We start from the raw sequence: 5,627 nt of genomic DNA on the forward strand, positions 1-5,627 counted from the left end.
AAAGTGTGCGCGTGCGTATGGGGCAGCTGCCCATCTGGGGGGGAGTATCACGTGATAGTGAGGGTGGGGCTACATTGACGTCCGCTGTCTGTTGCGTAGCGACGCTATGATGTTGCAGCCCTGAGCTGTACGATGAGGTCAGTTGCGTGTGGAGTGCCTCGGTGTCCCAGTGTCTCGCGGGGCTGGCGTTGAGCTCGGCGCTGTGCTGCCACGACCGTGTGGCGCCTCGGCCCTCAGTCGCCATTTTGCTGGGCTCCTTGTCCTTCAGCCGTGGGCCCTGGCATCACAATTGCTCGCCATCTGCTGACCAGTGCCCAGCTAGTCCATGAGCGGGGGCAGTTGCCACATCCTTTTTTTGTTCAGAGGGATGCCATAATATGTGGGACATCATTTCGGAAAGTTGGAATCAGCTATCCTAGCTATGTGCCCCACCAGCCCCCCACAGCACAGCAGCATGAGAAGCTGGGAATTCCTTGCCTCAGTGTACACTGCTCAGCAAGAGCTGAATCATATTGGAAAATCACAGAACAGCCCGGGTTGGAAGGGACCTCAAGGATCATGAGTCTCCAACCCCCCTCCCCCCGCCACAGGCATGGCCAACAACCGCCACACTTTATACTACACCAGGCTGCCCAGGGCCCCATCCAACCTGGCCTTGAACACCTCCAGGGATGGATGGGGCATCCACAGCTTCTCTGGGCAGCTGTTCCAGCACCTCACCACTCTCATAGTAAAGAACCTCCCCCTAGGTGAGATCCAACCTAAATCTTCCCTCCCTCAACTTAAAACCATTTCCCCTTGTCCTGCTGTTATCTACCCTTTCCAAGAGTTGACTCCCCTCCTGTTTGTAGGCTCTCTTTAGTTACTGAAAGGCTGCAATGAGGTCAACCCGCAGCCATCTCTTCTCCAGGCTGAACAAGCCCAGCTCCCTCAGCCTGTCTTTGTAGGGGAGGCGGTCCAGTCCCCCGGTCATCTTTGTGGCTCCTCTCTAGACCCTCTCCAACAGCTCTCTGTCTTTCTTGTACTGGGGGCTCCAGATCTGGACCAAGTACTCCAGATGGGGCCTTACAAGAATTGTTTTTGTTTCTTAAATCATTAACTGACGTGGAAATTCCACTTTTGTTTTATTTTACTGGCCTTGTAGCTGTCGTGTGCTTTGAACTGTGAGAGATTGGTGTAGAAAAGGAACACTGCAGATGTAACTCTTCAGGATATGACCTGAGCTCTACACTTCCTTGTTGGCCTAGGCCAGGGGTGGTCCACAGATTGATTTTGGAGACCATGTGAAGGATTTGGTAAGAGACTTGCAGAGAAGGAGCCAGGGCAGCAGAGGCCAGGGAGCCAAGAGAAACACACACCAGGAGTGAACATCATCAAAGCTCAGATCTGAAAGAGGGAGGGGTGGGAGTGGGGGAAGAGGAAAAGTTAAAAGAAGAACAGAGAGACAAGGGTCTCAGTGACCCTTGTACAAGGTGGAGCATCTGGTGGCTGAATGGACCAAGAGCCACTTGGTAAGGTGACTGGGTGCGAACAGGAAGTCTGATGTACCCAGAGATGTCATTACTCAGCTTATGTGAACTGTCCCATTTCCATGGAAATCAAGTGTCATCACTCAGAGAAGAGTACCCTGGGTGAAATAGCCATAGGGGATATCAAATTATAACATATAAAAAGTACTGTTCTAAGAACTGGTGGTTTCATGTCTTCTCCCATCAGCAGAAAATGTCTCTACTGGCTTGGCCACTGAAAAGGGGACAGTGAGGCTCACTGACACAAACCAAGCACCACTCCACTGTTGTGCTTCTCATGATCCGAGAGTGTGGTCACAGCAGAAAGCAATCAGTTTGGCAGAAGGCCTTTCAACCTGCCTTTCACTTGTGGTTTTCTGATGCACAGCCACTGAGCTTCTACTGGTTAATGTGTGTTACAAATGTTTCTTCTAATAGATTGCAAGTATCTCACAGTTGTCAAAGCATATCAAAGATGACATGACTGTAAGATAACATAGTGTTCAGTTTTAATTCTTAAATTATACAGAGTGTCCTAAATCAATAGTTATGTGGAACATAGAAGGCAGACACACACAAGGAAGTGACCAGCTGTAACCTCACGCTGGAGACCTTGGGGAAGGCTCTAATTTATGAGTGAGCACAGGAGTCTATTTATGGGCATAAGACTTTGATCTCTCTTGTACTGTCGCACATGCAGGCTGTCAGTTCTAGAGAACAAGGGTAAGAGGTTCACACTATGGAGGAGCTGGTTCAGCAGTTGAGCTAGTTTTTGGCCCTGAAGAGATCTAAGTTTGCCTTTTAGATTATCTACAAACACTGTGCTCCCAGGTGGGTCAAACACACTTGTTTAGTCCTTTTGGCTGAAATAGAGAGCGCAGTTCTTCCTGCAGTGCTGTGGTTGCACTATTGAACTAGTTCAACTTGCAGTTGAACTATTCTACAGATACCTAAATATGATCATCTTCTTTATATTTTGGCTTTAGTGTATAAGTAAAATGTTTTCCTGGGTATGGATAGGCATTATGGTCTAAGCTCACCTAGGGACAGGTTCTGATTCTGGCATGGAACAAGGTATAGGTCAAACAATGACAGGAACATTGGATTTCAGAGACATCAGGCAAAATCAGAAGGCAAAAATCATCTTTGTCCATAAAATGCCAGTATTTGTATCCCATGAGTGAGGAAATGCCTATTGCTATGGCACCAAAGTGCTGATGGTACATTTACTGCTTGGAAAAGTTTGGAGGCTTCATCACCCTCCGGGATCAGTTCCACAGCAGCTGCTGAAAGTGTTGGCAGGCTGATGACAGCAGGTATGAGTGCTGTGGAGCTGCAATGGTCTGAATACAGCCTCTGTGCAAAAAGATCATCTCCTCTGACTTCCTTTTCTTTGTTTTCCTGTACTCCAGTGTGGGATTAACAGAATGGTTTAAAAGGTGTGATGAATGACCTTTGTAATCAAAGCCAGAACATCTATTTAATATGTGAAGTTAAGCATGCTGCTAAGTATGGAGTCTGCCATACAATGTATTTGTTTTGTTGCTCTTGAGCAAATGGGAAGGATTCTCTTAGGCAGACTGATGAAATGCTGAAAATTATTTTAAACCCTTCTTTATGGAATTTTTTTTATATCTTCTTAATATGTCTTAGTATACATAGTGTCTTATGCTTTTTTCTTTTTAGATATACATAGTTGGTGTATGCACATGTGCATACAGATATATACACACTTTTACATATAAGGAAGCATACAAATGCAAATTCCAGCCACAAATTCACTGCAGGAAATGTCTTTCCTGATGCTTTGGTATTTGCTATTTGAAACAAATCACTGTTTGAGCTGAGTGGTTTGTTTGCTTTTTATTTCATGTTTTGTCTTTTTTTGACATGATAAATCTGGAGTTAATCCAAGAGTAAGCAATGGCAGAAGTACCTCATGCGTTCATGTGGTATTCAGTACCTGGCAACATATGCTGTCATGGGTGATGTCCTGGGGTTGCAATCAGGCTGAAGTGCAAACAAGTGGGATCAGCCTTTGCAAAGAGGGCCCTGAAGGGCTCCGGGAGGAATTATTCCCAAGAACCCTGTCATATCACCTGCTGGCAGTGCAAGCCAAGTGGGCAGACAAACTGAGCTCCTCCCTTGCTTGGGCAGGGGGATGGGGTAGGGATCACCTTCTTGAGGGCTGATGACTGACTTCTCTAGCCCTGTTTGCCCTCTGGGGAAGTGCAGCTTACCAGTCTCCAGTCTCCATTCCCTGCTGGGCACCATGAACTGCTCTGTCCAGTGGGCAGGCACAGGGAGCAAACTGTTGCAGAGAGCTTACAACTCAATAGCCAGGCTATGCTTGGTGAATGGTTCAGGTGTTGCCAAGTGGGTAAAAGTGGTGCTGCCTCAGAGACAGGACACAGAAGGATAGTCCTCACTCAGTTCTGCTTTTAAACAGTGAATATTTTTGCACTGAGCTTTCAAGCACTCTGTTTCCAAGCTGGCATTGCGCTTGCATGCTGTGACTCATATGAGCCACCCAAGCAACAACTGGATGGGCTATGTGTCTCAGCATGAGTTGGTTGTGCTTAGTGACAGACTTTGGCAGGAGGCAGTTACTGTTTTACAGATGGCTAAGCTGAGACTAGGAAGGGCCAGAGAAATGCTCCTGAAACCCACAGCTGAGCAGGGGAGCAGATGTCACGGGGTCTGAGATGGTCCCCAGCTTTCTGAACAGCACTTGATATGATGCTTGCAACTTCATCCAAATAATGGGGAGCTTTGCTCCCACCTCTTCACTCTAATCTTCTATACAGAGGTTTCTGTTTAACTCCCAGTGCAGACAGCTCTTACTAACATTGCTTCCTTATCAGTCTTCCTGCATAGATGGGCAGAACCCAACATGATGCAACTCCACAGCTGCGTTATCTGCCAGGCCCAGGGACACAGCTGAATCACTTTGGGCCCACAGGTTCTGCAAGCTGCCTGTCTTCCAGCAGCAGCCTCCAAGTGTTTCATCACACTCCAAAAATGAGGTGCCAGAGGACAGTGGTGACAAAGTACTGCTTCTCCCATTTCTTCCTGCATGTTTTCCTCACAGCATTCTACTTTGTTTCATAAGGGACTGTTAATTGCTTAATTTCAAATAAACATTGTGAGTTCAAGCCTTCTGCACCTTGTAACAGGTGAGATTTCTGGAGTGTATCTGTGCATTTGGTCAATTTGTTGCTTTGCATGTATGTTTATATGAAAACAATAACAAGAAGAAAGGTGCCGTTGGTAGGAACCATCCGTATGTCCCTAACCCTAAATAAACAAGAATGGAAAAATCAGTTCTAGTCAGGCTAGCATTAGAGTTTAAAAGACCATAACAACACCTTCCTCTACAAATAGGCAATGAGAGGCCATGAGCAGACACTTTGAAGACAAAGAGCAGTATAAGCCAAGGCAGCCTGGCTCCCAGGCAGCCCCCCCCCAGTGCTGCTTAGCACAATGAAACTATGGAAAATTTCAGGTACCTTTTTCTTCTCTCTGGGCTGTGCAGGGCCACCCTTGCTCTCTGCTCTGGACCTGGCTGCTGCCAGCTTCCTCAGACACCCATCATGTGCTAGGAGGAACCACAAGTGATGTGTTTTAGTTGGCCCTTAGTGTGCATGTGGCAGCTGTTCCTCATACAGAAGCCATTTATCATGCATGAGGTGAAACCCGAATGCCAGCTGCAGGAAGCCTTGCCTGGCCTGACCTGGCCCAGCTTTCTGCTCTTATGAAACAGTCTGCTGTTGCCTGCTCTACAAGGAGAGGGACTGCTTTGACTCCTAAATGCTTTTTTTGTTGTTGTTGCTGAGAGCAGTGTTTAGTTATTCTACGAATTGCATTCTTCCTGCCAGATGAAAAAAAGTTCTTCCTCCTTCCTTATTACATTGTAACTTGAATGCCCTCCTGTCAATGGGAATTAACAAATCTTTGTGACAGCTCTGTGTCAAACAGAGTGTTTTGTTAACTGGATTAGTTACTGGTACCAGCTTCAAATGTATCTTAGTATCCATTGTACCAGTGAGAAGCATCTGCTGTGACTTGTTCACAAACAAATAGTAATGTAAGAGAGAACAACTGTGCAAACGACGGCAC

The sequence above is a fragment of the Lagopus leucura genome, unplaced genomic scaffold (assembly GCF_019238085.1).
Source record: "Lagopus leucura isolate 7727_CA_CO unplaced genomic scaffold, USGS_WTPT01 Super-Scaffold_100047, whole genome shotgun sequence".
NCBI classification, from domain to species: Eukaryota; Metazoa; Chordata; class Aves; order Galliformes; family Phasianidae; genus Lagopus; species Lagopus leucura.